Here is a 23636-nt window from a genome sequence, read left to right on the forward strand (position 1 = left end):
AACTGTGCACCCAGCCTTTCTTACAACCCGCTCTACCCCAGACACCCACCCACCCTAGGTGTGCACCCAACCTCTCCTTCAAACTGTTCCACACCAGACATCCACCCCAACTGTGCACCCAGCCTTTCTTACAACCCGCTCTACACCAGACACCCACCCACCCTAGGTGTGCACCCAACCTCTCCTTCAAACTGTTCCACACCAGACATCCACCCCAACTGTGCACCCAGCCTTTCTTACAACCCGCTCTACACCAGACACCCACCCACCCTAGGAGTGCACCCAACCTCTCCTTCAAACTGTTCTACACTAGAGACCCACCCTTCCCAGCTGTTCGTCCGGCTTCTCTTTCAAACTGCTCTAAGCTAGACACACACGACCCCAGCTGTGGACCCGGCTTCTCGCTGGCTCTACACCGGGGACACACCCACCCCAGGGTTAGCTGTGAGTCAAACAGCCTGATGTACACCACACCAGACACCCACCCACTCACTCCAGCTGTTCACCCCGCGTGCCAGACTGTTCTATGTCAGACACCCACCCTTCCATCCATCCATCCCAGCTGTGCACCAGCGTGGCAGGCACTCATTTGAAATTTAGCTGTGTGTCCTGGTAATCAAACATTGATCTATTACCATTAAGTTACACATTAGGACTCGGTGAGAAAAACTGCCAGATACACAGTATCAAGTCTTCTTTAGTTATGCATATAATATGCACTATCAATACTATATAAAAAAAAATCAGTACAGTAGTTGTATTACCACTTTAATTGTACAAAATACAGTAAACAGTTTGCACCTGCAAAAAGCTGGTGTAACCAAAGCCTCAACAAACGTGAGAAACGTGCAGGAACATGGTGCTCTGTGCTATTCACCCTTTATCTGACCAAGGTGGACGCCTGAGCAGAAACATTAAGTCAACAGGGTATTATCTGGAGATTTTGACAAAGCTCTAAATGAGCGAGTTAGTCTATCTTTGAGTGGTGTCGTAATTCAAATTATGATAAGAAAACACACATTGTATGCAATGTAACTGAGTTTACACACAGGCACAAAGTAATTCTATATTTGTATCCTAATGATGTTGAGTTCTTTAAGGTAAATAAGGGGTGCGTGTTTAGAGAGTATAACTTGTATTCTTTCTCTACTAAAAAATCTTGTTTTCGCACACTCAGACCAAGGACACCAACTAACATGCCATATAAATTCCGGAGATGCCCATACTCTATCCGTTCATCTCGGTCCTATATCCAGCCACTTGTTCAAAAATCACAGCCAAAGCCCCAGGGATCATTGTCAAAATAATATTTCCTGAGCACCAACTACACACGTTAAATAACACGCTAATCATTAGTTACCCAATTCAACGATATCCTCTTTAAAGGTTGAGTGGGCTTGGCAGTATTTGACCCAGTAACATGCAGGAGTCACAGACGTCAGAAGCAAATATTAACTCGTTAAATCATATTTCCACTATTAGGGGTGGAATAAAGGGGGAGCGGTGGGTGTCAATTAGAGAATTGACTGAAACACCCTTAGATTGATTTAGGGCAAAACATGGTGGTCGGATCCACACGACAGAGATATGGAAAGGAGTACCATTTAATATTATGGTACATAGAACTATAACGGTTTCCAGGGCACAAGGGTTCATGAGAGACAGAGGTCTCCTGAAGAGTGTAGCATAATCCAACAAAGTGGTTGTCACAAGATGGTTTTACTAAATCAGTATATGCAAGGGCAGGAGGAGAGGTCAATTTTATCCATAGCACACAGTCAAAAGAGTAGCAAAGGCACCAAGGAGGTGTAGATTAAACCACTGAAAGAGTTATTTGCGAAGGGCACTAAGGTTACAGTGGGGCACTGTGCCAAAGCACAGGAATCCACAAGGCGTGCCGATGTGGGACACAGGAGGATACCAGTTCTTAATGACAAGAGTTATAAGTGTGTGGCGTCTTAACAGCACCGGTGAACAAAAGGTGTGTTAACGGAGCTTTGTGCCAGAGGGCATAAAGCTGCTCCTAGTAGCAGAGAAAGCATGCTGTTTAAAGGCTGAGCCACGATCCCCGTGGGTGCGTGCTTAACGTGTCTGAAATACGCAGGACTTTGACATGTAACTGGAGCTTCCTCGTGGCATAGGGGATTCACTGCTGGCTCTACTTTCCAATAGCTACGGCACTGGTCAAAAGAGAGGATGGGATTTAATAAATCTGCGCTGTTACCTTTCCTTCTCTTCCTCCTGGGGCTCTTTGGCAGCTTTGGACTCAGTCTCGCTGTGGGGGCAGAGGTGGGTATGGTGTCTGTTGGGCTCAGGCTTCGCTTGATGATTCCCCTCAGCTTCCCTGCCTGCCTCCTCTATCTTGTGTACCCGTAATCCTCCAGCAAACACGCTCTCCCTCCCACGATCCAGAGGCTGCAGTCACAATATATGGGCGGCTTTCACAACAAAAACAAGATTAATATCCCAAAGACGCGAGGCTGTCTCCAACGAAAAACAAAAGCCGATACTCAGAGCCCAAAAACTGGAAATGCGAACCAAACAGACCTTGATCCAGCAGAAGAGAGAATAAAAAGGTTGCAAGTGTTTTGAAAACACAAACCGGAGTATTTGAGCAGCACAGCGTGTGATCCTTCGAATGACAAACAAACACAATATACAGGCTGATAAACTGGCGAGCCTCCCGGGGGCTCACCTTGGGCTCGGGGATGATGAGCACCTCGCTGTTCTCCTCCTTTGGCGGGTCTTTCTGGCCGAGAGCCGAGTTGAAGGACACTTTCACCATGTCTGCAGCTGAGAACGGCACTGCGGGAACAGGGCGGCCCAGGCAGCGGTAGGGGGGCGGGAACGGGAGCCGAGGCAGCGGTAAGGGGCGGGAACAGCATGGTGGCAGCTATATCGAGTGATGAAGAGGACGAGGATTGCTAAATGTGTCATACCCTGGACTCTACCACCGTCTCTCCCTCTGTGCGTTGTGTTGTAGACTGCTGACTCTAACGGGAGGGAGGGGGTTAAGTCCAGCAGTGAGATGCGTCCGTAGGCACACAATGGGCTATGCTGACCACAGACCGTGCGCCGAGATGTTGCGATCTCTGACCCGGCGGGGTTGCGTCTATTACCTTCCCACATATCCGTGTCTACTATTGTAGTTACACATGGTATATACAGTGCCTCTAAATATGTTAACATTTTTTATCAGCATTACAAATAAGGAAAAAAAACACTTACCTGTATCTCCCGGGGTTCCCTCCAGGCCACGGGAGCCCCGCGTGCGCCGCCATAGTGCTTGCCGTCTTGCTCTCCTTCTTCCCCGGGCTGCGGGGGGCGGGCACTTCCGGCCGGCCGCGCTAGGATTGGCCGGCCGGCCAGTCACGGGGCAATGCAATCGGGGAGGAGGAGACTGGAGGCCGGCGACGGAGGAGAAGAGACGCAGTAGTGCCGGCAATGCCGGACCAGACACGGGGGCGTTCCCGGCGTCCCGTGACGTCGGCAAAAGCCAAAGAATGTCGGGAACGCCCCCGTGTCTGGTCCGGCATTGACGGACAGGCCCCTCGTCCAATGGCAAGGCTCCGTTTACGGAGCCAGCCAATCAAGGACGAGGGCCGAACCAAGCCACACTATGCAACTCATCAGGTTTTCGCCTGCGCCGAAAAGATGCGCAGAGCGCATCTTCGGCGAGGCAAAACCTAAAAATGGCCAAAATATGTGAGAGTACAGGTCTCCGTTGGCCAGACGCACTTCCCTTAGCCTTGCTATCCACAAGAGTCACTGTAAATGCAAAAATGGGCGTCTCCCCGCACGAGGTGGTATTTGGCCGCCCGGCCAATATCTGGGGAGTGCCCCGACCAAAATGTTTTTCCGAAGTTCCTTATCCTCTGTTGACAGACTATCTGTATGCTTTGACTAAAGATCTTCGTTCTATTCATCAGCAGGTAGCAGACACTCTGAAGCCGTTGCCGGAGGGGCCCGGACACACCATCCACCCAGGGGACTGGGTCGTGGTGCGACGATACCAGCGGAAGTCCTGTTTGGAGCCTAGGTGGTCGGAGCCTCGTCAGGTGCTCCTGACAACGCGCACTGCACTACGAATTGACGGCAGAAAGGCGTGGACCCATGCCTCTCATGTGAAGAGGGTCCCGCTCCCGTTGCCCTATGATCAATGGGTACAAGATGGCATCGCTGACCAGGAGTTTGAACATATTCCGAGGTATGTTCCTTTCTCGGATGCTTCACTGATTGGAGAAGAGCGAAGCGGCATTGAAAATTCTGTGAGCTCGACAACTCCCTTTGTTGCTAGCAAAGAGATACCGGAAAGTTCAGCATCTGCCACGGAGACACCTGCTTTGTTCTCCGACCCTGAAGTGCCAGGGAGCACTCGCTACAATTTGAGGCCCCGAAAGAAATAAGTGCAGTGCTGGAATATGATGGACTAAATACTGGAAGAAGGGCTTAGTGGACATTCTGAAAAGAAGATTTAGTGGTAGGGATGGACTTGTAAGAGCCCTGGTGTTTAGCCGAAGATTGTGTTCTTTGAGACTATAGAGTGGTGCGGGGCCCAAATAAAGTGCTTCCCTTATTTCTAAGTATTGACAAAGCAACGTGGGAATAGGTATGGACGGTAAAAGCCTGCCTGTGAGGCTTTGAAGGACACAGGGAGAAGATCCCTTTTTAAGGGTTGAAGAACCCCTCTGGCCGGTGGAGGATTGTCTGGGACTATTTTTTTGGTAGCAGTGTGATTTTTTATTTTTTCCTTTGATTTTTGATATTTTTGAACGATTATTAAAAATGTATCCCTTTGGGCGGCCAATTCCTGATGAGGAGCAGCCTTTCGCAGCTCCCCCGAGACGTGAGCCCGATTCCCCCTGGTTGGCCCTTCCCCGAAAGGGAAAGGTTGTTGTAATAATAATTGTTTTAATTGCCTTTCTGGTGACTCTTGGAATACTGTTTTTCGTAGATAAACATTATCCCGTTCATACATTTGCACCCACACCTACTGCTGTTCCAGAACATAAAATGTTAACTGTTGAATATGGTGAGAGAATGATACGTAAGAATTATAGGGATAATGTTTTTATTAAAACTTTGCATCATGCACATGCCACTACCAACATGACAGATTGCTGGGTATGTGGGCTTTTGCCTTCTGCTGCCTATAAAAAAGATAGGTTCCTCGCTCTCCCTTTAACGCCAGTGAATAGCTGTGTGGGGTGGTATACTCTTATAGGTCTTGTTAAATATTTCCAGCAGCCAGATTCCTTGACTCCACTCCTGCAGAATAGGGGGTGGACAATGACAATGGAGTGCGGCCCTTGCCTTCAGCTTCCCTTGGACGAATATACACTGATGGACGTTTTGACCAGACTTTTATACAGACATGTGAGAAAAAGTTGGGTCGCTTCCTGACACCTAATGATACTGATCGACTAAGGGATAGTTTCATGAAATTGAACACCACTTTGTCTTATAGGCATCCCCCTAGGAGTAACGACAGCTCCAAAAGTTTGATACCCTTGGCTGTGGTGGGTCCTCCTCCATTTTTCTGTATAGAGGGAAGGGGTCCCATCAAGGTTGGAAATAGCTCTTGTAATGTGACTGCTTCAATACGCCTGCCCGTTAGCCCTTCCTTGATTGCCCCACCCAGTGTCTATTTTGTTTGCGGTGAAAATGGGTACTTATGGTTGCCCGAGGGTTGGGGTGGGGTGTGCTACCTGGCTTATCTGATTCCTCCCGTATATGTGGCTCCCTCTGATTACCACAGAACTCATCGACGATTCCCCAATACTCCAGAGCAGCCGCAGAGGCAGCGTAAAAGGAGGGACCTTCAGGTAGAGGACGTTGATCAGACAGATACCTCGTATCAGCAGTGGACTGATTTTTCTAAGGGTCTGCTTCCTTTCTGGGGTCCTATATTCAACAGTAGAGCTATCAGACGACTCTCTAGGGTAATGGAGAAGGTGGTTCTGGTTGAGGCTGACATTACCACTAACATCTCTGTTGAGGTTCAGGCTATGAGATTATTTACGATCCAGAATAGGATGGTCCTTGACGTCATACTAGCTGATAGGGGCGGGGCCTGCCGCGTCATCGGGACCTCTTGCTGTGTGTATATCCCTGACTCCGCCCCGACTGTTAACTTGGCAGTACAAAAATTGCATAGATTAGCGACTGAACTACACCAAGATAATGGAACATGGTCTCTCCAAGGGTGGCTCTGGGGTGCCTTTTCTTCCTGGGGCTGGAAAATACTGATGGGATTGGTTGGAGTAGTGAGTGTAATTCTGTCATGTTGCCTTTGTATATATTGCCTTCCTCCATGTTGTTCAATGTGTGCTGCAAATATACGTCCGAAAAAGAAGTTACATGGTCAATATGCCACTTCTATGATTACTGAAATTCCTGCTGATGCAAGTTTTTTAATGTTTATTGCAGAAGATGTTCTCGACTGAGGTGGTACAGTTCTGCCCCTAGAATGGATGTCGGCACTACCTTTGGCAAATAAATGAGGCTATAGTTAGCCAATGATGCTAAAAGGAGGGTCTGATAGAATTCAGTTTTCGAGGCTCTAATTACCCTATGATGACGTGTGAGTTAGCATCATATGACTAACTAAGGCATTTACGTAAACGCACTTATGCTTATATCCAAATGTATGCGTGACCATATTAGTTTCTTAGCTTAGCCTGTGTGCCACCATTTTGTGTAACTCTCTGTGCCTGCGGGTTCTGCTCGCTCATGCCCCTCCCGCAGGAATACAGAAATATACTAAGACAGCAGTTTTCGTTTCTCGGCTTACTGTGGCCGAAAGTAACAAGTTCCGCTATCTGCAATGTTCTCATGCCCAGAGGCGCTGAAGCCTAGCTCCATGGCCTTGAGCAGAGATAATAATGTATCCCTCGCAGGTGCAGATGCCTGCTGTATGAGAGCATTGTTCACTGGTCTGGGGCTCAGTAGTTTTCCACAAGGGGCGTACCCTATTTACTGTGTTGCATTATAATGTATTGCTGTGATGCAGAGAGTCAGTCCTCTCGTTCGCACTCTTAGGAGTGAGGTCGGACAGGGCCCTCTCATATGAGTGTTATTTGGCCTAATAAAAGACTTTTGTTATACTTCTCCACTGTCCGGCTGACTTCCTATAAGGTAATTATAGGTGAGTGCTGTAAGTCACTCGGGTGGATTTGAGCCACGCTTATCAGATGTCAGCAGCCTCTTTGGAGGCTGCTCGGAGAGACGCTGCAGGGGGACTTTGTGACTGCGGGGGCAGGGTCATGATCAACATATTGGCGGAAGAGCAGGAGTAGCATGGCCCATTCAGGGGAGATGGGGCGGCGACGAATCCTGCGCACCTCCTCATATTAAAGCACGTCTTCTTCTAAAGCACCCCACTTATATACAGCCCCAACCCAGGCCACCAGGGGGGGGCAGTCAGGTACATGCCAGTGCATTGTGATGCCTCGCTTGGCCAGCAGAAGGGCTAGCTCTACAAAGCGCGATTGGACTGTGTAATGTTTTCATCGTTTGAATATTCCCAGCGACCAGGAAGAAATATCGGGTAGCTCCATGACCTTGTGCAGTGTGGTGTGTATGTTGTTCCATTAGTGCTGCTGGGCAGGCCCAGAACATATTAAAGAAGGTTGAGATAGGGGTCTGGCAGCAGGGGCAGGCAAACTGTGACTCTGGGTATTGGCGTTGAAGCTGTGCTGGCATCAGGTATGCTCGGTACAACTATAGACTTGTATATTTTTGAAGCAGTAGTTCCGGGACACCTTCTTTGGGAATTCCAGTGCACGCTCCCATTCTTTGTCATGAAGTGACCTATCAAGGGGCATGGCTTGCGCGTCGCTGCGGAATGGCGGATCACGCTTGAGCTCCGGGGAGTCGGAGGCCGTCAAGAAGGTTTGTAGTCACTACAGACGGAGAACCTTTGCCGCACTCGGTGTAATCGTCACCGGAACATGCCGTGAGCTGTTTTTTGTTTCAGAACTGACGAGCATATCATTGCCCCTTTGCTGCCTTGTGGAAAGAGGTGATATTTGCCTAATTTGACTCTCTGAGCTTTTCCCAAGGGGGTTGTTCCTCCTAATGTCCTGTTTTTGGGTGCGTTTATGAGGCAGGGTCCTAAGATACCTCATAGTGCCCGTCTTCAGCATTAACTTGACGTTCTTCATGCCGGAATAAATGGTGAGCTATTTGGTTTTATTTGTGTTGCTCCCGTTTGTAGGAGAGTAGGGTCTGCAATCCTATGATCACCCAGATTTTTTGCTTTTGTTTCACTGGTTTACGACTTTCTCTGGCTGTGGGCCTGCCAATCAGACCCACAGCCTGGCTGTTCTCTTTCTAAATTACCTCATGTACCCTAGGTGCATCTACCAATTGGTACTGGGCCACCTTATCAGACCCTGTAACTCAGGGCATAGGTGTACCCAGGGCTGCCAGGGGCTGCAGCATGTATTATGCCACCCCTGGCTGGCCTCCTAAATTTGACACAACTGGCTGCATGACAGCTGGGGCAAAGTCGTGTAATCACCCTTTGCTGTAGGTGTAGTATACCTATACCTAACCCTAAAATGGACACACAGATTCCTATCAGTCACTCCTATGGCAGGCCTTGACAATCCTGAAGGCAGAGTGCTTGGAATCGTGTGAGATGGCGCTCTGGCATGAGCTGAGCCTGTCTGCAGCTTGCGGAATCAAGTCCTAATAGCTGTTCCATGATATCGCATACCATATACTCTTAAGTGCATTATAATCCTCGCGGTTAAATGCTATCTTTGGTATTGCTTTATCAAAACATGTCGAGTAAGGTGTCATACGAATTGGAATACTAACCCCTCGCCAATTCTGGCGACGGGGTTAGCATTCCACCCTTCTAGAGGGACACGACATGTATGTAACTGTGAACCCCGGTTAAAGTTAACTGAAGCCTCAGCTCCACAAAATGGACGCTGCCACCACAGACACGAGTCTGACCCCCTGCAGCTGGGAGTCCTTCCAGCGAGGGGAGCCTGGACAAAGGGTTTCCTGTCAGGGGCGGTGCTAGCACCGTCCCAGACATGGTTTTGTGTATCCTGGGTAGGCAGGGCTTTACAGGAAGGTGACTGCTGAGTGGCACCCCGGTGCTCACTACGCATAGGCCGGTCTGAACCAGTTCCAGGGGCACACCAGCCCCTGGCCTGGGGAAGTCCAGCATGGCTGAGGGGTGTAACCACCCCCCACCTAGTCCCACCCATAGGCAGGACCTAGTCACCGGGTCAGCCCCCTTTTTTAGTATAAAGATGGGAGCGGGCCCCCTGTTAAAATTAGATCATCTTTGGAATCAAGATACCACTTTCTTCGAAAGGACTTCATGATTTCTTCTTCAAGATTCTCCCTTGTGGCTAAGGAGTAGTCACCCTGCATCAAGCGGGCACCATCCTAAAGAACACTGCGGTCTGCTGCAAGTCCTTCATCACGAATCCGACGACCCAGCTCGACGAGACCCGGCTTCCCTGGCACCTCTGACCTCTACTCACCTCTACAGCCAAGCTGAGAACCGTGAGTGCGACGAGACCTCAAGGGACCGACGATCGCCAAGACTGCACGACATCTTTACTGCAAGCCCACCGTGTCCTCCACTGGTGAGTGCTTTGGGGTCCGAGAAGCCCCGACCCTGCGCAGCTCCAGCACCCAAGATCAGCCCCCCTGCATCTCCACGATCGGCGTGGGGCCCTTCTGCTGTTTGCTGTGCACCGCGTTGTTTGGCTACTAGCCGGCTGGCTTGTGGCCTTCTGAACGACGCCCAACGACTTCACGACTGCTGGTCTGGTTGCTCCAGGCTGGCCCTTGCTTCCTTGTTCAAGAGAGGCACCCCGGACCCTCCTGGTCCACTCCAGACGCCATCTTAGGTCCACCGCGTGGGCTTGAATTTGCCAAGGCTTTGTTGCCCAATCCTGGGTCCAGCGACGCCGACAGCTTCCATCTTCGTGGGACAGCTCGATCCTCCATCCTGGTCGCCGACAACGCCTCCTGGTCCGTGAGATCTTCGAGTCAAGCGTCACCCACTCACCTAGTCGAGGTGGCTACCATCCGGTGCCCTCCTGGTGCCCACTGACTACTGGCTAGTAGTCTCGAACTTGGTCCCCTCTGCTTTCAGGTGTCATCTATCTTCGAGATCCAGGCTTGGATCCAACTGAACTTTCTTCACTGGTCACCGGCCAGCATCTTTTCTTCCGGCTCCTGGTCCGTCTACGAGGATTCCCGACGTCTTTTCAGACCTATGCAGCTGCAGCCCCTGGGCTAGGTAACTTCGGCATTTCGGTGCCCCAGCATAGCCTCACTATCCAAGGGTCAGAATCTACTTTCGTTTTCTCCCCACCAGGTCGGGTTCGCCCGAGAACACTAACTTTCTAATTCCTAGCTACCATAGACTTTTGTCCGCATCTCGCGTGAGAGTGCACACACTGCACCCGAGTCCCCTAGGCCTCCTAGAAGTAATCTAACGATTCCCTAGTCAAGTCCTAGCGATTCCAAAAGCTATTAGTACTGTACTTACCTGCTAGGAATTTCGCATTCCACTTTCAGAGTATATGGTTTTCCGTGCCCCTCGGGCATTTGTATATACTGTGCTAACTTAAGTATTTTTGTAAGAGTTTTGGTTTGTGCTTAGTACCCTGTCCTCATAAAGAGTACAGGGCTGTTGTGATCTTTAAATAAATAACTGTTTATTTTCATAACACTTGTGTGGTGTCCTTTCACTTGGTATTCAAGGGGTATATGTGTGGTAAACGGCTGGCTTAACACGCCCTCTCGAGTCTTTAGCCTTAGACTGCTCGTATCCACGCTACTAGGATAGCTGGTCTATAAGGTTGACTTACAACCAATCATCAATAAGGGTTGCTGGACTGATACATAGTGTTCACTAGAATAGTGAGCACTGCATATCAGGCCACCTTCTCACATTGGTGAGCAGCGGTTGGGATTTGAGCTTGCTGTTGTTTTACCACACGTATCCTAAGAATATCTTGTTGAAAGATCACATAAGTACTGTTAGGTACATATAACTAAAGCTTAGAATACTCTGAGTTCTACTGAACCAGCTGTTGTAGCTCCTCAAGGCTTAGCACACCTTGGCTACAACTCTAGCAAGGGACCAGTAGGTAACACATAGTGTAGGTAGGTGCTTCACTTACACCACACTAGAAGCAGTATGTCGGTCACAGGAGGAAACACTGAGTCTCCCCTTGTGTCAGTTGACCCTCCACAGGTCATCCCTTCAAGATATACTGCGCTTAGCTTCCATGAGTTACGACAAGTATGTACCTCTAGGAAGATTAAGCAGGGGTCTAACCCCACAACTGCTTTTCTGATTGGTCTCTTAGAGACTCATGATGCAAGGAGGGCTGGTAACCCAGACCCTTCTACTTCAGAAGGCAATATGCCCTCCCTACAGGGACCCTTTGATAACCAGGACCATCCACATCAGGAAGCAGATGATGCTGATGATGAGGATGATGACTTGGAATCTAAGGGTGAGGCAGAGCAGGACCAGGTAGAAGTCGTTAGACTAACCAGGACCAACTTAAGCAGACATGAGAGGGACTCTAGGGGAGCCCTGGGGCCACTCTCAGGTCAGCTTAACATGGGGAATGGACGAGTTAGGTCTCTGTCAAGAGGCTCTAGCAGATCCATTCATACCAATGGCTCTCAACGTTCCTCTCAGAGGGGGATGACATCTCCCCAGAGGAGAATGTATGTAGCTAAAGAAAAGGCAGCCAATCTGAGGATTGAAAGGGAAGAACTTGCCCTGGCCAAAGAGAGGCTTGCCTTTGCTAGAGAGCAACAATTGAGTGGGACAGTCCCCACTGGTGGCAGCATTGTACCTAGCAATAGGGAAAGGAGTTTTGATACAAAACACCTTGGTAAGATAGTGCCCCCCTTTAAACAAGGGGATGACATCCACAAATGGATTACTGCTTTGGAGAGGGCCTGCACTGTGCAAGGTGTTCCCCCAAGTCAGTGGGCAGCTATCTTGTGGCTCTCCTTTGAGGGTAAAGGAAGAGACAAGCTCCTCACCACAAGGGTGGAGGATGCTAATGATTACCAAGTCTTGAAAAGTGCACTGGTTGATGGGTTTGGCCTAACCACTGAGCAGTACAGGGTGCTGTTCAGGGATACCCAGAAAACTCAGTCTCAAGATTGGGCTGACTTTGTAGATTGTGCCACTAAGGCTTTTGAGGGCTGGTTGCTGGGCAGTAAGGTTACTGATTATAAAGGATTGTACAATTTGATGATGAGAGAACAAATTTTAAACAATTGTCAGAACCAGTTGTTGCATCAGCATCTTGTTGACTCAGATCTGACCTCTCCCCAAGAATTGGGAAAGAAGGCAGACAGATGGGTTAGAACAAGAGTTAAACAGAACCAGGGCCAGAATCAAGGTGGTCAGAAGAAAGCAGACCAAAAGGGTAAAGATTCAAAAGGGGAACAAAATGACCAGAAGTCTTCGACAGGTCCCCAACAACCCAAAGAGGGTGGGGGTCAGGCTCCCCAAAAGAAGAAAGAAGGCCAATCTAAAAGGTGGTGCCAATACTGTAAAAGTAAAACTCACTGGTTTAGTGAGTGCACCAAGAAAGGAGGAGGGCAGACTCCTGCCACTGCAGCCCCTAAAGCACCTGTGCCCCCTAGTACAGCCAGCAGTGGTAGTGCACCTCCCAAGGGTTTAGTAGGGTTAACCCTGGGTTCTGAGGGGAGTGACAACTTAGTTGGCACCCTCACTCAGGCTGTCCTTGTCAGTACAGGGGATATGGATATGTCCCCTGACATAAGTCCCAATACTTTGGGCAAATACAGACAGACACCTTTTATTAATGGAAAAATGGCTCAGGCCTATAGGGACACTTGTGCCAGTGTCACAATGGTGACACCTAGCTTTGTGGACCCTGGACAGATCATGCCAGGTACAGAATTCCTGGTGACCAATGCAAGCAATGTCACTACCAATCATAGTATGGCAATTGTAGCTTTCTCCTGGGGAGGGGTAACTGGCCAAAAGAAGGTTGTAGTTAGTTCAGACCTCCCAGTGGATTGTTTGTTGGGCAATGATTTGGAGTCATCACAATGGTCAGAAGTGGAGCAGAGGACTCATCTGGAAATGTTAGGTTTGCCAGCACATGTGTTTGCTGTGACTAGGTCACAGGCCAGAAAATGCCCCACTGAACAGGTGCTGGATCCTGGAACAATGGACCAGACACCTTCCAAGAAAAAGAGCAGTAGGGTTAAGGCTGTGCCTTCCCCCTTGCCCCAGGTTGTGGATCAAGTCTCAGAGGAGGCTGACCTGCAGGAATTGAGGGAAACTGAGCCTAGAGAGTTTGAACTTGATCAAGTTGAATTCTTGGGTTCAGGGGGACCCTCAAGGGAAGACCTGGGGAAGGACCAGTTAGACTGCCCTTCTCTTGAACCCCTCAGACAGCAGGCTGCTGCTGAGGCTGCTGGGAACGCCACAGGTACCCATAAGGTATACTGGGAAGATGGACTCCTGTACACTGAGTCAAGAGACCCCAAGCCTGGCATGACCAGGAGGCTGGTTGTACCCTTGTCTCAGAGAGGTTTCCTACTTACCTTGGCCCATGAGATTCCCTTAGCAGGTCACTTAGGCCAGACAAAGACTTGGGACAGACTTGTCTCACACTTTCACTGGCCTCACATGAATGAGGATACCAAGGAGTTTTGTCGCTCCTGTGTCACTTGCCAAGCCAGTGGTAAGTCAGGTGGCACAACAAAGGCCCCCCTTATACCAATGCCTGTGGTGGGGGTGCCCTTTGAAAGAGTGGGGATTGACATTGTTGGTCCAATGGAACCCCAGACAGCATCAGGGCACAAGTTTATACTGGTGATAGTGGATCATGCCACCAGGTATCCTGAAGCTATTCCACTTAGGACCACCACAGCACCTGTGGTGGCAAGGGCCCTAGTTGGAGTGTTCTCCAGAGTGGGCTTCCCTAAGGAGGTTGTCTCTGACAGAGGTGCAAACTTCATGTCAAGCTACTTAACTGCTATGTGGAAGGAGTGTGGTGTCAATTACAAATTCACTACACCCTATCACCCACAATGCAATGGGCTTGTTGAAAGGTTCAACAGGACCCTAAAAGGGATGATTCATGGACTACCTGAAACACTCAGGCGTAGATGGGATGTCCTGATGCCCTGCCTTCTGTTTGCTTACAGAGAGGTCCCACAAAAGGGGGTTGGCTACAGCCCTTTTGAACTTTTGTATGGGCACCCTGTGAGGGGCCCCTTGTGTTTGGTGAAGGAAGGATGGGAGAGACCTCTCAAAAAGCCTGCAACCAACATAATGGACTATGTACTTGGTCTCCGCTCCAGGATGGCTGAGTATATGGAGAAGGCATCAGAAAACCTTAAGGCCAGTCAAGAACTTCAAAAAGCTTGGCATGACCAAAAGGCTGTCCTGACTGTTTATCAGCCTGGACAGAAGGTGTGGGTGTTGGAGCCAGTGGCCCCAGCAGCACTCAAAGACAAATGGTCTGGGCCCCACACAATTCTTGAGCAAAAGGGAGAGGTCACCTACCTGGTGGACCTTGGAACTCCCAGGAGTCCCCACAGGGTACTCCATGTCAACAGGCTCAAAGCATATGTCGACAGGAAGGACATGAGCTTGCTCATGGCCATAGATGAGGGACAGGAGGAAGAGAGTGACCCTCTCCCAGACCTGCTCACTCAGAATCCTGATGATGGGTCAGTAGATGGTGTTGTCTTTTGTGGCAGCCTCTCTGAACATCAGCAGAAAGACTGTAAACAGGTTCTTCAGTCTTTCAGACATATGTTCTCTCTGACACCCAGTCAGACCAATTGGTGCACCCATGAGGTTGACACTGGTGACAGCCTGCCAGTCAAGAGTAAAATCTACAGGCAGCCTGATCATGTTAGAGACTGCATAAAAACTGAAGTGCAGAAAATGTTGGAATTGGGAGTCATTGAACCCTCAGATAGCCCTTGGGCTAGTCCAGTAGTTCTAGTGCCAAAGCCTCACACCCAAGATGGTAAGAGAGAGATGAGGTTTTGCGTAGACTACAGGGGTCTCAATGCAGTCACTAAGACTGATGCCCATCCAATACCAAGGGCAGATGAACTTATAGATAGATTGGCTTCTGCCAACTACTTGAGTACATTTGACTTAACAGCTGGGTACTGGCAAATCAGGTTAGCTGAGGATGCCAAGCCCAAAACAGCATTTTCAACCCCTGGTGGGCATTATCAATTTGTGGTAATGCCCTTTGGTCTGAAGAATGCACCTGCCACCTTCCAAAGGTTGGTGAATCAAGTCCTTACTGGGCTGGATGACTTCTGTGCAGCATATCTAGATGATATTGCTGTCTTTAGCTCCACCTGGGAGGATCACCTGGTCCACCGAGGAAAGTGTTAGAGGCTCTGCAAGCAGCAGGCCTCACTATCAAGGCCACCAAGTGCCAGATAGGGCAGACACAGGTTGTATACCTGGGCCACCTTGTAGGTGGAGGCCAGGTTCAGCCACTGGAGAGCAAAATACAGTCAATCAGGGACTGGGCTCCTCCAACCACCCAGACTCAGGTTCGAGCTTTCTTGGGCCTGACTGGATACTACAGAAAGTTTGTCAGGAACTATGGTTCCATTGTGACACCATTAAATGAACTGACAAGTAAGAAAATGCCAAAAAAGGTTCAGTGGACAGCAGGCTGTCAAAAAGCATTCGATGACCTAAAGCAGGCCATGTGCACAGCACCTATCCTTAAGAGTCCAGACTACTCCAAACCATTCATTGTCCAAACAGATGCTTCTGAGTTGGGTGTGGGAGCTGTTCTTTCTCAACTGAATTTTGATGGTCAGGATCAGCCCATTGCTTTTATAAGCAGAAGGCTGACCCCCAGAGAGAAGAATTGGTCAGCTATTGAGAGGGAGGCCTTTGCTGTGGTTTGGGCCCTGAAGAAGCTGAGGCCATACTTGTTTGGCACTCACTTCAAGATTCAGACCGACCATAAGCCCCTCTTGTGGCTAAATCAGATGAAGGGTGAAAACCCCAAACTGCTTAGGTGGTCCATTTCCCTACAGGGGATGGACTTTACAGTGGAACATAGACCTGGTACTGATCATGGCAATGCCGATGGGCTCTCCAGATATTTCCACTTAGAACAAGAAGACTCACCTGGTCAAGGTTAGCTTATTGTCCCAAAGTTTGGGGGGGGGTCATGTAGGAGAGTAGGGTCTGCAATCCTATGATCACCCAGATTTTTTGCTTTTGTTTCACTGGTTTACGACTTTCTCTGGCTGTGGGCCTGCCAATCAGACCCACAGCCTGGCTGTTCTCTTTCTAAATTACCTCATGTACCCTAGGTGCATCTACCAATTGGTACTGGGCCACCTTATCAGACCCTGTAACTCAGGGCATAGGTGTACCCAGGGCTGCCAGGGGCTGCAGCATGTATTATGCCACCCCTGGCTGGCCTCCTAAATTTGACACAACTGGCTGCATGACAGCTGGGGCAAAGTCGTGTAATCACCCTTTGCTGTAGGTGTAGTATACCTATACCTAACCCTAAAATGGACACACAGATTCCTATCAGTCACTCCTATGGCAGGCCTTGACAATCCTGAAGGCAGAGTGCTTGGAATCGTGTGAGATGGCGCTCTGGCATGAGCTGAGCCTGTCTGCAGCTTGCGGAATCAAGTCCTAATAGCTGTTCCATGATATCGCATACCATATACTCTTAAGTGCATTATAATCCTCGCGGTTAAATGCTATCTTTGGTATTGCTTTATCAAAACATGTCGAGTAAGGTGTCATACGAATTGGAATACTAACCCCTCGCCAATTCTGGCGACGGGGTTAGCATTCCACCCTTCTAGAGGGACACGACATGTATGTAACTGTGAACCCCGGTTAAAGTTAACTGAAGCCTCAGCTCCACAAAATGGACGCTGCCACCACAGACACGAGTCTGACCCCCTGCAGCTGGGAGTCCTTCCAGCGAGGGGAGCCTGGACAAAGGGTTTCCTGTCAGGGGCGGTGCTAGCACCGTCCCAGACATGGTTTTGTGTATCCTGGGTAGGCAGGGCTTTACAGGAAGGTGACTGCTGAGTGGCACCCCGGTGCTCACTACGCATAGGCCGGTCTGAACCAGTTCCAGGGGCACACCAGCCCCTGGCCTGGGGAAGTCCAGCATGGCTGAGGGGTGTAACCACCCCCCACCTAGTCCCACCCATAGGCAGGACCTAGTCACCGGGTCAGCCCCCTTTTTTAGTATAAAGATGGGAGCGGGCCCCCTGTTAAAATTAGATCATCTTTGGAATCAAGATACCACTTTCTTCGAAAGGACTTCACGATTTCTTCTTCAAGATTCTCCCTTGTGGCTAAGGAGTAGTCACCCTGCATCAAGCGGGCACCATCCTAAAGAACACTGCGGTCTGCTGCAAGTCCTTCATCACGAATCCGACGACCCAGCTCGACGAGACCCGGCTTCCCTGGCACCTCTGACCTCTACTCACCTCTACAGCCAAGCTGAGAACCGTGAGTGCGACGAGACCTCAAGGGACCGACGATCGCCAAGACTGCACGACATCTTTACTGCAAGCCCACCGTGTCCTCCACTGGTGAGTGCTTTGGGGTCCGAGAAGCCCCGACCCTGCGCAGCTCCAGCACCCAAGATCAGCCCCCCTGCATCTCCACGATCGGCGTGGGGCCCTTCTGCTGTTTGCTGTGCACCGCGTTGTTTGGCTACTAGCCGGCTGGCTTGTGGCCTTCTGAACGACGCCCAACGACTTCACGACTGCTGGTCTGGTTGCTCCAGGCTGGCCCTTGCTTCCTTGTTCAAGAGAGGCACCCCGGACCCTCCTGGTCCACTCCAGACGCCATTTTAGGTCCACCGCGTGGGCTTGAATTTGCCAAGGCTTTGTTGCCCAATCCTGGGTCCAGCGACGCCGACAGCTTCCATCTTCGTGGGACAGCTCGATCCTCCATCCTGGTCGCCGACAACGCCTCCTGGTCCGTGAGATCTTCGAGTCAAGCGTCACCCACTCACCTAGTCGAGGTGGCTACCATCCGGTGCCCTCCTGGTGCCCACTGACTACTGGCTAGTAGTCTCGAACTTGGTCCCCTCTGCTTTCAGGTGTCATCTATCTTCGAGATCCAGGCTTGGATCCAACTGAACTTTCTTCACTGGTCACCGGCCAGCATCTTTTCTTCCGGCTCCTGGTCCGTCTACGAGGATTCCCGACGTCTTTTCAGACCTATGCAGCTGCAGCCCCTGGGCTAGGTAACTTCGGCATTTCGGTGCCCCAGCATAGCCTCACTATCCAAGGGTCAGAATCTACTTTCGTTTTCTCCCCACCAGGTCGGGTTCGCCCGAGAACACTAACTTTCTAATTCCTAGCTACCATAGACTTTTGTCCGCATCTCGCGTGAGAGTGCACACACTGCACCCGAGTCCCCTAGGCCTCCTAGAAGTAATCTAACGATTCCCTAGTCAAGTCCTAGCGATTCCAAAAGCTATTAGTACTGTACTTACCTGCTAGGAATTTCGCATTCCACTTTCAGAGTATATGGTTTTCCGTGCCCCTCGGGCATTTGTATATACTGTGCTAACTTAAGTATTTTTGTAAGAGTTTTGGTTTGTGCTTAGTACCCTGTCCTCATAAAGAGTACAGGGCTGTTGTGATCTTTAAATAAATAACTGTTTATTTTCATAACACTTGTGTGGTGTCCTTTCACTTGGTATTCAAGGGGTATATGTGTGGTAAACGGCTGGCTTAACACGCCCTCTCGAGTCTTTAGCCTTAGACTGCTCGTATCCACGCTACTAGGATAGCTGGTCTATAAGGTTGACTTACAACCAATCATCAATAAGGGTTGCTGGACTGATACATAGTGTTCACTAGAATAGTGAGCACTGCATATCAGGCCACCTTCTCACACCGTTGCCCGGTCTGATGCTCCTTATATCGCGGAGCCCTTCTCTGCTTTCTTTTTCTCCAAACGGACGCCATTTTGTGTTCTAATGGTGGCGCTGCTGTTTTACCTCAGCTAATGCATCTTATGCCTGACGTCTTTTTACCACATGTTGAGGAAGCAATATGTCTGACTATGACCCCGAGGTTTTGCCATAAGAGAGTTTCCTTTGACTTTGACATTTGATTTGTCTCATTGAAAACATCCTACTAGTCATGTGGTCCTGCATTGTTATCTTTTTTTGCTAACTGTCTTCTCTGATGTGTTCCTCATTATGGCGACGTCTATATTTTGAGTGCAATGCTATTTATATTTTCTACTAATGGTGCCTGTGATGCTTTTTCATCGACTGGAATGTTCTCAATGGTGACATCATATTGAGTTCTGTGCTGTGCATTCCATCTGTGTTTAACCATATTCTGGAAATTCTCCTGTGTTTCTTGCCGGATCTCATACAGGCTGCACGTGTTTGGGTTTTTGGTCCTCTTGAATTCTCTAAGGGCTGACAACATGGGTCTTTCTCCCAAAAACAAAGACTTGAAAGGTAACCTTAAAAGGTCAAAGCAAACTTCTCCTACTCTGGAGCTAGCTCAGAAGGATGCTAGTACTACTTTGGATACTATTATGTCTCGATTAAATGCTGTTCATGATATTGCGCAATCGACTAAAACTAACACTTCAAGTTGAGGTTGCAGCAATCAGAAGTGATTTCAAGTCCTTATCACTTCGTGTTTCGGCTGCTGAATCACGGATACGTGGCGTGGAAGATACGGCGCAGCAGCATTCTAAATCAATGCAACAGATGGAGTGCTCAATGGCGGCGTTGAGGAGAGATCTTACAGAACAGGAAGATCGTAATCGTAGAAGCAATCTCCGTATTTTTGGTTTGCCCGAGGATGCGGAGAAATCAGCGCCCTCATTGTTAGACTTTTTATATCAATGGATTGCTTCTGTTTTACAGATTTCCTTTCAGAAAGACTTTGAAATTCAACGTGCTCATCGAGTGCCTACCTTTCGGCCCAAATCTTCATCTCACCCTAGGGCAGTGATTTTGAAACCATTGCGGCATCATCACTCCGAACAAATTTTAGCTCAAATGAGGAAGATCAAGGCGGTTACATGGGAGGGCCACAGGATTACTATTTTCCAAGACTTTGCAAGGAATACTGTTATCAGACGGAAAGGTTTCCTTAATCTGCAAAAAAGACTAATCGACATGAACATTCCGTTTTCCTTTGCTGGTCCTTCAAGATTTCGTATAACTTTTAGAGGTCGTACCCAACTTTTCTATGAGCCATCGGATCTTTCGACCTTCCTGGATAATCAGATGGAGTCTTCACCTTCTCCTGGTCCTTCTGGTTCTTGAATATTGTTCTGCAATGTTGTTCTTTCTTGTAACCCTGTTGGATTGTAGGTTTGGATGTATGTTAATGATATGATCATTAGGCTTCTAGTTATGCATATGGTTTATGATGTGTTCCGTGGTTACAATGTTTTTCACCTCTTGCTTTGGATTACAGGTTCTGTATCTTTTTGTTTTCTTTCTTCTTTTGACTTTCTGGTTTCTGTTGTTGATTTCCAGATTGTTATTTTTTATCTAATTGCTGGTGTTTTGTTATTATGTCTTCCACTTCATGTGTTTCATTTCTTTTTTCATTCTTATGATTGCATTGGTAGTATTTCATTGTTCATTTTCGATGCTCTCTATGTTATTCTCTCTTATCTCTTTTTCTTGTCTGTTTATCGTTTGTATTGTAATTTAGTTCTATGTGTGATATGATGTTTTTCGGTATTATCAGCCAGATTCATGAAGGTGCCATACTGCGATTAGCAAATTGCGACAAATAGCGAATCACAATTTGAAAATCGCAGAATGGCATTCATGTAGAAATGCGATGTAAAAAAGCGAATCGCAATCGATCGCAATTGGCGATTGCGATCTTGCCACAATCGCTTAATATTCGTAGAATCGGCATTTTTCCATGTAGAAATTGCGACCTCGCAATTAGCGAAATCGCAATTTGCGATCTCGCTAACTGCGAGATCGCAAAAACTGGAAGTCGCATTTCGAGCCCACTGATGACATCACAACCAGGAAGTAGGCTTTCCCCACCCACAAACAGAACACAGAGCCAGAGAGTGGAAGCAGGATTCTGAAGACTTTCAAACCTTTGACTGTGCAGCACCCCAGCAGGACAGAAATCACCAACATGTCCCAGAATGCAGCAGGGAGCAGAGGGCAGGAGAGGAAGCGAAAACTCAAGTTTTCAGAACTTGAACTTGAGCATTTTATTGAGGGGTCACCAAGGACCATGCACGCCTCTTCGGCAGGAGGGTGCCAGAGGCAGACAAGCGCAGGATCTGGCAGCGCATCCGCGCTAAAGTAAATTCGGTTGGGGTGATCCAGCGGTCAATTGATGACCTCAAAAAACACTGGTACGAACTGAGAGGTCGTTCTGTAGTGTAGTTCCTAGTTTCCCACTAGGCCCTGCGCATTGGAATAACATAAACAGTAGTATCGACGTGGAACTGCTTATATTCCAGGCCTCCACTGACTATGCTAAACTTAATTGGGTTGTGTTACCAACTAGCTCAGAGGTCACTGGAAACTTTCTTCTCTGCATAGGAAGTGATCAGCTTCCTTGGCACAGACAAGAAGGGATTCAGTTTTCCAACAACCGTGCAACATGACAACTTTGCTCCTCAGATCAAGAGTCGATCTCTAGGGTCGTGTGAAACAATAGACATAGATTTCACTCAGTCAGTCTAGTGCCGTTTACTTTCACAGTATGTAGAGAATAGAGAGACGGGCGTGTATCAATAAAGGGTTAACATTTATTGAACAGTCTTTCTTCTCATACAAGAGAAATGTATTGCCACAATTGCAATAACTGTTATTATAAAAAGTACGTACAGTAAGATAAGTATTGCGAAATAGAACTGTAAAAGCATTGATATGGTTTCTTAGCCATACAATGGTTTAAAAGTAATAAAACATATATACAGTCATATATACATTAGGCTAACATACTCAACTGGTGCTTCTAACTAAGCCTACCCCAGTGTGCCTGACCTAAGCCTAACACGTGAGAAGGGGGAGTAAGTAAGTAGCTTAAGTTAAGTTGGTTTTGCCAAGGTTTGTTTCAAGAATTCTCGTCTAAGGGTTTAGTCAACACCATACCTCTGAATAGAATGATGGAGGATTGGTATCTCCTTCAGGGGTCTCTCTCGATATCCCAGTCACCCGCGAGGGTAAACCGGAAGCGCCGGGACTGGATTTCTCTGCACGAGAAAGGCAGCGGCTTCTCTCTTCAGCGCGTCGAGGAAGGAGGGGTGACAGCGTCCGCGGGCAGCTGGGCTGGATGTCTTCGCAGAGGACGGCTGCTCGGCTCCTCAAGCGTACTGCACCATAGTTCGCGCTGTAGCGGCGATAATGGTAATCAGCAGCTTCACCACCACAGGATAGCAGGCTGCAGCGACAGAGTGCTAGTTTTTACCAACACAGGGTCATGCAGGCAGCTGGCATCAGCAACAGGCAACGAACTCACAGCTCGTATCTCTCTCATTGCTTAAGGCAACGTTGGCAATATTTATACCTGACAGGTGCCGGGTTTGACGCAAGTTTGTTGGACATAAGACGTCAATTAAAGATGTCACTAGGAAGTGACAGTTATCAGTTGCTCATTAGAGTTCCATTACTAATCAAAACATAGCAAGCGGGGATTTCCAGGTTTGCTAAGTTTTTATCTTGTTGAAGAACTCGGAGTGTTATCTAGGAATATCAGATAGTGACTGCTGCTCTGTCATTGCACTAATTGGTCGCAAAGGAAGTAGCAGAGAGTCATGCTGGAATGTGGCTCTGTTCGTGTGAGGCCAGAGATGACTTTTCAGAAAATCGCACTTGAACGGTTATGCCAATATAGGGAATAAATGGATTTATAGCCGAATAGGGGCATAAGGTCACAGTATCGATCAGGAACCTAGATAAGCACGCAACACCCACTCCACGTTTTCATGTCCATCAAAATCACTAAAACTAAGCAATTAGATGTATGTGTAATATTGCCCACCCCAAAATACATAAATGCATTCGAAATAGGCGTACTTGTAATACATGGAATTTAGGTACTGTACGTTTTTTAAAGCATAGTAATCATTCAAAAAATTATTGCATATGAAGTCAATGAACGATTATGCAAAAGGAATTACACATGAAGTATCTCTGACAGAAGAAATGCGAGATAAATCATCACATAAAAATGTATTGTAATAACATGTGTGCTAGAGGCTGGTGTTATGTTGTTATGTCTCTAGATGTGTTTAGAAATAGAAGTGTGAAGCTTCTGTTCTCTAAGAATAGTTTTTACGTTAAGCAAAGAATTGTTCGTGCCAAAAAGAGAGGGTCAATATTTTAAAAAAATTGTCCAATTCAAAGAAAATAGATTTCCAAAGCACTTGGCAGTTTTTGTTGAACAAAACTGAAGGCCGAATTCAGAGTTCATGGGAACGCTGTGTGTCGGAAAGCTTTTCAAAAGTTATTGTTTCTTTATGGGTGAGAACATCGTATCAGACAGGCTCGCAAAGAATTGGTCTACAAAATCAGGTGATAGTTCAACCAAATTAGATAGCGCTGTAACTTGGCAGGTGTGAGAATGATTGCTGTCAT

This window comes from Lissotriton vulgaris, chromosome 4_1, assembly GCF_964263255.1.
Source record: "Lissotriton vulgaris chromosome 4_1, aLisVul1.2, whole genome shotgun sequence".
NCBI classification, from domain to species: domain Eukaryota; kingdom Metazoa; phylum Chordata; class Amphibia; order Caudata; family Salamandridae; genus Lissotriton; species Lissotriton vulgaris.